Here is a 10,790-nt window from a genome sequence, read left to right on the forward strand (position 1 = left end):
TTTTCTCTTGTGTTTCAGGTGTGCCCGACACGGGCTGTGGGGTCAGCGGCGCCGCGGGTGGGTGTATTTTGGCGTGTTTCTGACTGGCATGTGAGTAACCGCCTCTCTCGGCCGAGGAGGTCCTCTCTCGGTCGCCATGTTGGGAGTGGCGCGTCGCCAATGTCGCGGGTTTTTTTTTTTTTCTTGACCTTCTCAAAATGGCGGCCAAAAGGGCGGGGATATCGCGGACCCGGGAGTCTGCCGCCCTTTGGCCAGAGCGCGGTACTGCAGCCCCCCGAGCCAGCGCCCTGCCCCTCGCCGCTGGCTGCCGGGGGCGGGGCAAGGACGCGGCTGCCGAGCGAGGCAAGGGCGAGGGGCGGGAGCGAGCGGCGGGCGGGGCGGGAGCGAGCGGCGGGCGGGGCGGGCTCGGTAAATGGCCGGGAGGGGTGAAAGACGTTCAGGAGTGCAAAAGGGACACGATGGCTGAGAAGAATGGCCGGGGGGGGGGCGGCTCGGCGGGGCCGCTTTCGGCGGGCGGCGGAGGCGCGGTCGCAGCGCTCCGCGGGCCGGGGGCAGCGAGCGGGGGCGGGCGAACGCCATCGGAACGGGGCTGCACCCCCCCCCCCGAGCCCGCGCACGCGCCTCTCCAGGCGGCGGAAGCGACGGCGGGCCGGAAAATCCCGGCGGGGCGGCGGCGCTGCCCGCCCTTTCTGCCGCCAGCTTTGCAAGGTAAGACCGCCTGCCCCGTCCCGCCCCGTCCCGCCGCCCTCCGGTGTCTGTAAACAGACAGACTCCCTCTGGCCTCCCACTTCTCCGTGCTGGAGAGTGGGAGAAAGGTCCGTGCTGCTTGCCGTGTCCTCGGTGGGCAGAGAGCTCTGACCTTGCCTTGCATGGGCTGCTGAGGATTGGATCCTTGGGGATGTGCTTGGATGCATTTAGTGACCTTTACAGATTTCTTTCCCCGCTTTTTTCAGTTCACAGAATCATGGAAGAATTCAGGTTGCAAGGGGCTCTAAAGATCACCTCATTCCAAGGCTGCTGCCGCCGTGGGCAGGGACGTGCTTCCATCGAGCAGCTTGCTCAGAGCCTCATCGCAGAGCACCGAGGGGCCTTGAGCACTTGCAGCGATGGGGCAGCCCCAGGACCTCTGAGCAACCTGTGCCCTGTGCCAGCCAGGTGCCAGAGGAGGAAGGAAGCCCTTCCCACCTGGAGCAGAGGCTGCGTAGCCTTGTGTCACCGAGCGTGTGAGACAGAAAGGCCCTTCCTTTCTGGAGGGGTAACAACACTCAAAGCTCTTTCTCGGGACAAGCAGAGCAATGGAAGGCCAAAGGAGCCTTCAGTTCTTCCAGCAGCTTTGGGAACAACTTGAAGGAGGAGCAGAGCTGGCCTGGTGCCTGCCGGCTCTGCAGGCAGTGGGCATGGAGAAGCTGCAGCTGCATCTGTCTTCTTGGCTGAGGCTTTATAAATGAGGCGCTTTTCTGTAGTTCCTTTTCAGGCATGACGTGCAAGTTGCCCCTAGAAGTCCAAAGGCAGCTGTTTTCTTAGCAGAAGGAAGTCAGGAGGAGGCAAAGCCAGCAGCTAAGTCTGGATAAAAAACTTGGCTAACCTCTTTTCCCCCCCTCCTCCAAACAGGCAATTGTGAAGCACTCAGCAGAGATCTGCCCGGGAGGAAAAGCAGAGCCAATCTCTGAGAAGAAGGGACGTGCGAGCTCTGGCGAGGACAGCTGCTCCCCCTGGCCTTGGTGTGGGACCTCCTGAGCTGCCATTCCTGTGGTGGGAGTGTTTCTCCTCTCCTCCAGCCAAGCCAGAGACCGCCTAGGGAAGGAGCAGGTAAGGTTGAAGTACCGAGGTCTCCCAGGTAAGAAGTGACACGGCAAAAGGAAATGGCCTCAACTTGCAGCAGGGAAAGCTTAGATTGGATTGGAGGGAAAATTTTTTCACTGAAAGGGTGCTCAGGCATAGGAGCCCAGGGAAGTCCCCATGCCTGGAGACATGTCAAGGATGTCAAGATGTGGTGTTTAGGGACCTGATTTGGGGGGGCAGCAGCTGGGCTCGATGTCCTTAGAAGGCTTTTCCAACCGCAAGGATCCTATGGTTCTGGAAAGCCTTGACCCCTCTGGCTCTAGCACAGCACCTGGATGCTGACAAAATGAGGCTGGTCCTAGAGCCTGGAGGTCCCTGTGCCACAGGGAGAGGACAAGCCGGTGTCACCTGCAGGGAGGGTCTCGTCCCCAGAGAGCCGTCAGTGACTCCGTCCCTGCCTGGGGCTCTGGGTGCGCCCTCGGGGGGCGGGGGACGACACCTGCCCTCGGGTGTCCCTCTGGGCACCTGGGAAGGGAACCAGGTCCATCCATGCGGCAGCTCCAGGGCTTGCAGGCTTTGGGGCTTTGCAGCTGTGTGCCTTGTCACAAGGTGGCAGGGACGTGACACTGCCTGGCAACGCTGCTGGCCTCGGATCCTTGCTGCTCTCATCCTTATCCCATATGGATTTAGCAGCAATCTTCTGTCTTTGCTTACAAACTGTCCTTGGGAGAGTTCCAAGAGAGGGTCATTAGTTATTTCAAAGCCTACATCTTTTACCTCTTGGCACTGAAGAGAAAAGACACAAACCTGCTTTGCATCCTTCTGCCTGGAAGTCATTGTGACACACAGGGAAGGGAGGAAGGGGCTGGCCGGGGTCAGCCTCTGCTGAGCCTCAGCTCTGGCTGCTCCTGCTCACAGGGTAAAGCCAAAAGCTGTCGTGATCAAAAACGCAGGCTGCCCTTCTGACCTGAGTCACAGGGGCCGTTTCTTCTGAATGAATCAAGGTGGGAAATCATTCTTGGAGCTTCAGAAGAAAAAAAACCCCAAAACCCTAGGTACGTTTGTAAGAGTGTGTATGTACGGACATTTCCTTTGATGAAGAAGAAAATCTTAGAAATATCATGTCACGTCTGGCTTCCTAGAGAAGATCCTGAACTCTGGGCTTCTGAAAGCAAATGGCTGTGCATTTATAGGAGCGTTTCCCTTCTTTTTATGTGCCTCCCCCAGTCATCTTCTACCCTTGCCCACGGCAAGGAGAGTGCGGTGATTTGGCTGCTCCGCTCTGCCGAGGTTGTTGCAGGCTGTGTAGCAGGGAGTGAGGCCTTTTGTGGCTGCTCATCAGACATTTTCCTACAGCCTTCTCCCTGCAATGGTAAAATGAGACTTGTGTTAGCGAGCAGTCAAGTAGAGCAGGTAACATTAGAAAAGAATTGTTTCTGAGCTGCTGTTCACTAGCACGTGTTTCCCCTTTCCGGCAGAGCGCGCATCATTGCGGGCTTGGGATCGATTGAAATGCGCTAAGGAAACCAGCTCTGGGGAGGGAGGGAGGGAAATGCTCTCTTAACATGTGCCAATTCTTCTGTCAAACTCATCAGGGCAGGACAGCGTTCAGACTGAAAGTGTAAGAAGATGTGGAGGGAGACAGAGAATCTGACAGGAGCACCGGACTCACAAGTGCACGAATTTTGCTTTTGGCTTGGATTCAAACGCAGAAGTTGTAAGGAGTTTGGGAAGGAGAAGGGACATTTCAGAAGGAGAAGAAGAAAAAGAAGTTGTTGTTGTTGTTACAGCCCTGGCAAAATCTTTGGTTCTAGCTAATAAAGGAAGCTAGTTGAAATAAAAAAAAAGAAAAAAACGTGGTTTTTTTTTTTCCTTCGCTGTTGTATTCGTTGGTGGTTCGTTATATGGTGTGTTGTTTTATTTCTTGGTCTTATTACCTCTGTGTAAATAGTTTTTTTGAGTGAAGCTAACTTTCTGGACGGGTTGGTTTGTATTTGAGGTAGGATAAATTTCAAGAGGTTTCTTTCCTAGACTTCTGATAGGTATTCCTGGGATTTTGGTTTTGTTTACTGTGTGTATCAACAGAGAGATTTGGTAGGGCCAGCTGGGCTGGCGTGGCCGGGGCGGGGCGCCGTGTCGACGAGTTGACGTCATTCGGCGGCACTCTGCCTGCAGTTCGCCCATGCAGACGGCAGGGGGCGCTGTGCCCGCAGTGCGCCCATGAAGACGGCAGGGGGCGCTGTATAAATAGAGTATTAAGTATAAACTATCTAAAAGAAGAAATAAAAGCTCTATGTCACCTGCAGCTGTAGAAAATTTCAGGCTCCCATGGAGGAAATAGTTTTCCTAAAATCATTACCGTTTTGGGGTTTTTTGCACTCCCCGGTAGCCTGAACGTTTCGACTGCTGCTTTTTTATCCTAAAGCCAGAATGGAAATCCCAGAGTAGAAATACAGGGAAAGAAAGAGAGAAAGAAAGAAAGAAAGAGAGACAGAGAGAGAGACAGAAAGAGAGACAGAGAGAAAGAGAGAGAGAGAAAGAAAGGGAGACAGAGAGAGAGACAGAAAGAGAGACAGAGAGAAAGAAAGAAAGAGAGAGAGAGAAAGAAAGGGAGACAGAAAGAGAGACAGAGAGAAAGAAAGAAAGAGAGAGAGAGAAAGAAAGGGAGACAGAGAGAGAGACAGAAAGAGAGACAGAGAGAAAGAAAGAAAGAGAGAGAGAGAAAGAAAGGGAGACAGAGAGAGAGACAGAAAGAGAGAGAGAGAGAGACAGAAAGAGAGAGAGAGAAAGAAAGGAAGAGAGAGAGAGAAAGAAAGAAAGAAAGAAAGAAAGAAAGAGAGAAAGAAAGACAGAGACAGAAAGAGAGACAGAGAGAAAGAGACAGAGAGAAAGAAAGAAAGAGAGACAGAGAGAAAGAAAGAGAGACAGAGAGAGAGAGACAGAGAGAAAGAAAGAGAGACAGAGAGAAAGAAAGAAAGAGAGACAGAGAGAGAGACAGAAAGAAAGAGAGTGAGAGAAAGAGAGACAGAGAGAGAGACAGACAGAAAGAGAGACAGAGAGACAGAAAGAGAGACAGAGAGAAAGAGAGAGAGACAGAGAGAGATAGAGAGAAAGAAAGAGAGACAGAGAGAAAGAAAGAAAGAGAGACAGAGAGAAAGAAAGAAAGAGAGAGAGAAATAGAGAAAGACAGACAGAAAGAAAGAAAGAGAGAGACAGGAAGAGAGCGAGAGAAAGAAAGAAATAGAGAAAGACAGAAAGAAAGAGCGAAAGAAAGAAAAGGAAACAGGAAAGGAAGAAAAAAAAAAAAGGAGGAAGAGAAAGGAAGAAAAAAAATGAAAAAGGAAAAGGGTGAGAGTGAAAAAGAAAGAGCGAAAGTGGAAAAGGGGGTGAAAAACAGAGTGAAGAAAAGAAAAAAGAGTTGGAATGGAAAAGAAAGGACATTCGGGAGGGGCGGTGCTGCCTAAGGTGCTTCCGCGCCCAGGAGCGAAGGAGCCGTTTGATCCCCTGGCGGGAGCGCAGCTCCCGGTGGCGGAGAACGGAGCGGTGGCTGTCAGTCCGAGACTCCAACTCCCGGCAGGCCCTGCGGCCGTAAAGCGCGGCGTCTGACGCAACGGCCGACGCGCCATATGAATGGCTGGCGGCCCGAGGCGGCCGCGTGCCGGGGGAGCGGGCTGGGCGCGGGGAGCTCCCGGCGCCTGTGCCGCGCGGGACGGAGCCGCGGCAGCGACGCTGGAGGGGCGAAGCCTCCGTCCGGCCGCCCGCACGGAGCCGAGCGGCGCGGAAGGGGCGTCCGCCCGGTGCCTCGGCCTCGCTCAGCGGTCCCGGTGGCGGGGGCTGAGCTCGGGCGGGGCGCGCTGCCGCCCGCCGATGGCGGAGCGCCAGGCGGTGCTTTGCTGCCGCGGGCCGGGAGCTGCAGGAGCCGCCCCGGGCGAGCGGCGCCGGGCGCTGCCGCGGTCACTGTGCGGCGGCTGCCCTCGGGCTGGCGGAGGCGCGGGAGCCGCCGAGCTGCAGCCGTCTCCCTCGGGCCGCTGCCGCTGCTGCGGGCGGGGGCGGACGAGCGGCTGCGGAGGCGGCTCCGCGGCGGGCTCAGCCTTGCGAGCAGAGAGCGCTCGACATCGCTGGCATGACACGGCTGCTGAGTGCCTCAGTGCTCGTGGCTCTTCCTTCCACGCAAACGGATGGAGCGGCATCGCTGAGCAGTAAAACACAGCGATGGCCCGGAGAATGGCGAGCGCAAGGAGCGCCGGGCAGGATCCTTCTGATGGCACAGGTGCGATCGGCAAACTCAGCCCCTTGTGCCCCTGCCCTCCCGACCCCCAGGGGAAATGCTCTCCAGCCTCGAGCTGCTGAGAGACAAAACGTGTGATTTGACACTAGGGTCCGGAAAAGGTTTCCGTTTAGATTAGCAAATGCCTCAATTGTTCTTGGTTGCATCCTAGGATCGGTTTTAGGCAGTGACTTTCTACCGCTTGTCGGATTTTCTTGTGCAATGGTAAGAAAATAGGCAGGTCTGATACTGGTTTCGCTTTTTTTCTACTTCACGTTCCATGAGCTGCTTTTATCCAAGCAATTGTTTTAAAGTTCTACTGTAGGCGTTTCTGGTTCACTTTTTTTTTTTTTTTTTTTTTCCCTCTAAATCGGCAGTAAATATAGCTGAGTAAAATTACCTTGGTTTTCTTCCTTCTTAAATGTTTTTATTGATAATCCTATTTGAATATGCAGAACACGTGGGTATGTCCTGTAATATATCCTAGCTTTTCTTGTTTACAGGGTACTCAGAAAATATTTTTCCCTTTGAGTCCCACTGAAACATTCTCCGTGCAATCTCCGTTAAGGTCTGTGTTTGCAAATAAGCCACCATCAGCTGAGATATTTGCCTGTGTACCTTTTCCTGTCATTCAGAGCTTGCGTTCTGTGGTTTTTATGATAAACCTATCAAACTTGCGAAACCGTTTTGCAAGTCTTAACCGTTGAAGGCAGCAAGAAGTGGTTTTAAAGCCTGTTCTTGAGCAGACAAAGGGAAAAAGTGTGAATTTGCTGCTGAACTTGTCCTTTTTCATTTGACTTGCCTTGAATTATTTAGGAAGAGAGAGAACTAGAAAAAAGAGAGAAATAGAATTGGTTCTTGAGCCCTCCTAAAATGCTCCCCGTGATTCCGTGTGGAGCCCAAGTGAAGGGTGATGGAACAGAGCCCCTGTGCTTTAGAAGGAAATCAATTTCAACCTGATCTCCACCCTGAGTCTCCCTAATTTCTGTTTTTAAAATGCAAACTCAGTTTAGGAAGTGTTGGGAGTTAGTATTTTGGGGAAGAAATGGCAGTTGCACAAACCGTTCCATTTCCCAGAGGCTCTGGGAAGGATTCATTTTGTAAGCGCTGTAACTGCCATCGGTTGGGGGTTCGGGGTTGGAATGTGCACTTGCCCTCCTATAAAGCACTCGTTCATTTGCATTTCAGTGCCAGGAGTCTGGAGAAACTGGAGAAGAGCCCAAGAGACATTTTTCATCCTGAGATACAAAAGGTAGGAAGTGACTTTTTTTGGTTTGGTTCTTTTTCTTTATGATTTCCTGGAAATAGAAGTAATTAAGTATAGATCCTACTGGTTTGTTTCTTCCAGTAGCTAATAATAATAATAATAATAATAATCTAATACTACTTAAACTGTCTCTTTATCCATTGAACTGGCCATTTCAAATCCAAACTTCTAAACACCAATAAAACCATCATCCTTGTAGAATCTTTAATAGGAGGGGGCTAAAGATGCTGTTTCTGTTGACAGGATTTATTGGTTCTTGAAGGGCAAGAGGTGAGTACAAGCCTGACTACTTCTTGCTCACAGACCCGTCCGGTGAATACGGCTTTGTATTTGGATGGGCTTTTGATGACTTCTAAATCAATTGCTCGTTACAGTAAAAAGAAGTCCTGTTTTTTTGAACCTGACAGCAAAAATAACTTGAAGCACCAACTTAATAATAATAGATCACCAATTTAAGTTAATGATTTTATGCTATACTATCAAAGTTTAAAGGTAAATCATTATGTATTAGGAGATGGTATAAAATGTATGTTCTAATGTGTAGGATGTATGCAAAGATTAGAGGAAACAAATTTTTATGTCTTCTGTTTGACTGTTTACCAAATAATATTTGGTTTTATTTTCCAGGGATCGGTGAATTTTAAATTTGGAGTCCTCTATGCTAAGGATGGTCAGCTTACAGGTGATGAAATGTTCAGTCACGGTGAGTTTTCCACCTTCTCCTTAATTGTTTTGCTCATCTGAAAAAAAAAAAAAAAAAGGCAAGTTAAAAAAGGTATGTTTATTATTTGTTACCCCGTTCTGTCCGTTTCCTCGGTATTTGCTGGAGCTCTGCTTACCCAAGCTTTGGGTAAAACAAGCTTTGGGTTCCTTCTGTCCCACTGGGAGTTGCCCAGTTTGGTTGCATCTGGTGAAATTCACCCTGAGCCCTTACAGAACCAGCTCAAACCAGGTGAGAGCCATTCGCAGCTCTCTCAGGACACCCGGAGGAGGATGGGTGACGTTTCTGAGCATCTGGCAAGTGCACTTCTATCAAAACTCGGCCTGTGACATTGCTGGGGAAAACCCTTCTGTATCCTGAAGGGTTCCTCAAACTCTGTTGAGGATCCGGTTAGCAGTTGCTCACCTGGATGGTTCCAGCTCCTCAAGCTAACACTTGTACTCTTGCCATGTAGTTTAGATCTATTGTAGTTTTGTTATTTTGCAAGATTTTACGTCTTTGGACAATAATGTGCATTTCACTCTTTGGAACCTCTCGGATCGTGCTTTGGTGCAGCACCACCTAATGGGACACTTGGCTGCTGTGCTGAAGGGCTTGGTTACTGGAATTGTAAATCCCGGAGAGTTTGTAAGTCTTCTGTCCCCAGGGAGGTGTCACGCTTTGTTCACCGTTGCTCTGTTTGTCGGGTGCTGCTTCTCGTCGGAAGTATTAACTTCAAACTGCCCTGTTCTTTTTTTAACTTTTTTTCCTGGTTCTCTCCGTAGGGCAGGGAAGGACTCTCGTATCCCGGTCGTCAGACTCAGCGCTGCCCGAGAAGATACAGAGACTGTAAAAATCATAAGGAGCAGCTAGGACTGCAGAGGAAACAAACTGGAGAGAACAAAAGGTGATATTGTTCTCCTTCCCCTGGATTAGAAACATCCACTGCGCTTTGATGCTGGTGGCTGCCAGGGGCTCGTTAGGTCTCTTTAGGCAGGTGTAGGTGTTCACCTGTAGGTTTTCTCTCTGGACAAGTCAATTCAGACTTTGCTAAGCTTATATTTGAAAATTACTCTCTAGTTCAGTCCAGCATGACATTTTTGAATGTTGTAAAAAAAAAACATGTTACTTTGAATTTGCTAATGATGCGAAGCTTTAGGGAAAAATAAGATTTTGGTGTCAGGAGATAGGAGAAGAATTTAGTGGGGACGTTAGACTGGCGTAAAGCCTGCTTTAAGCTGGACTGGCACACTGGCAGATCCCCTATCCAACAGGAGTGCTTAGATTAGCCCGGGTGCTGCCCATTGTTTCTGTAGGAATAAATGTTTCCTGGCCTTCAGAAGTAAGCTGCTTTGAAAACCTGGAAGCTGCAGTACGGTGACAATCCACGTGCTTGGGATTCAAAGGAGATTTCAGAAGGGTGATGGGCTTTTGTCTTTTCCTACAAGTCCATGTAATCCTACGGAGGAGTTTTTAATTGCGTGCTGCCGAGTCATCCATCAGAGCCCTGTTGTACCGATCATCGTGCAAATACAAAACAAAAAATCAGAGCCTGTCCCAGCCCTTAGAGCCCAGCCCATTATTTCCTCAGGCTGCCTCTGTGTGCCATTGATACTCACCACGGGAGCGAGCTGAGGGTGGCTGCAGCTGTTGGGAGCAAACTCCTTCTCGGCACACAGCAATAGAACTGGGACGACGCCTGGGCCAGCGCCTCTCTGCTCTCGTCTCCCCAATCTCCAGCAGAGCAGCTCCGGCCCATCCGGGTGTGCGTGACCCAGTTCCCGATGGTCTGAACGCGCTGGGCAGCGCTCGGCTGCTGTGGGGGTTCAGGGAAGGCAGAGTGTGCATCATCATCCTCCTGAACCTAAGACAAACCCAAGGGAGAAGCCATAGGGTGGCAATCAGTCGCATCCATGCTAAATAAAACTCGCAGGTGTTTGTAAGGATTGTTTCTGCTTGTTCTTTGTTGTGCTTCTGTGCTTAGAAAGCGTCCCTTGAAAATGAGTTCAGTTCATCACTGGAAACTTTGTTTGCAGACCCTCACTGAGCAGAATTTGTTGCAGACTCGGTGCACGCTGTGCTGCCCTCCTGGGAGTGTGAGGAGCTCCAGCGTGCTACTTTGTGCTTTAGGACACTCTGAGGGATTTATTCCTTTTGGGATCCACGATGAGAATTCCCAAGAGAGGTAATAATAAGGTATGAGATTGGAAAAAAGCCTGTGTCCTTGGAATGTTGTTGTTGTTGTCAAAAGTTAATTTTTCCTTCTTCCTTAGCCAGTAGTCAGCTTTTTGCTTTATTTTTGTGGTATCAGTATTTGATTGTTTAAAAAACTGCTTCAGAAGAACTGCAGTGGCTGGCCACCAGGACCTTGTTCCGATTTGCCTATTTGCTTGTAGCTAAAACGTTTCCATATTGCTTATCATTCTATTGAAGAAACTGCTGCCCAGTCAACTAAGAACTGAACATCTCTCTGTCTGGGACATGGGGAGAGGATTTAGGTCATGTCTTTGTTTCCAGAAAAAAGTTCCAGTGTAGTTTCTAACTAGAGGAAAAGGGGGGGGTGCAGACTCGGGGCTCTGATGCCACTGGGGGCACCCCGAGGTGCCCAGGAGAGGGAGCCCCACTGCGGTGCAGGAGCAGGTATGTTATCACGTACTAGAGAGCAAATTATAAATAGAAATATGAAAATTATAAATATAAAAATATTTTTAAGTCGTTAAAAAAAGCGGGTTTTTTTACTTGTCAATAGGCAAGGTTTTGATGATAAAAATTAT

General features: G+C 50.2%; 2 long non-coding RNA genes across 2 annotated transcripts; both read left to right on the plus strand.

Annotated features, from left to right (window-relative positions):
• The first annotated feature begins 5,445 nt into the window (after window positions 1–5,445).
• LOC143692187 (uncharacterized) lies at window positions 5,446–7,302 on the plus strand. Its single transcript, XR_013180043.1, has 3 exons — window positions 5,446–6,052; window positions 6,553–6,617; window positions 7,238–7,302. It is a non-coding gene; the product is annotated as an uncharacterized LOC143692187 (long non-coding RNA).
• A 541-nt stretch (window positions 7,303–7,843) lies between these two features.
• On the plus strand, window positions 7,844–9,959 carry LOC143692016 (uncharacterized). The gene is made up of 2 exons (XR_013179870.1): window positions 7,844–8,019; window positions 8,802–9,959. It is a non-coding gene; the product is annotated as an uncharacterized LOC143692016 (long non-coding RNA).
• The last annotated feature ends 831 nt before the right edge of the window (window positions 9,960–10,790 follow it).

Source organism: Agelaius phoeniceus, chromosome Z (genome assembly GCF_051311805.1).
Source record: "Agelaius phoeniceus isolate bAgePho1 chromosome Z, bAgePho1.hap1, whole genome shotgun sequence".
In the NCBI taxonomy this organism is placed as follows: domain Eukaryota; kingdom Metazoa; phylum Chordata; class Aves; order Passeriformes; family Icteridae; genus Agelaius; species Agelaius phoeniceus.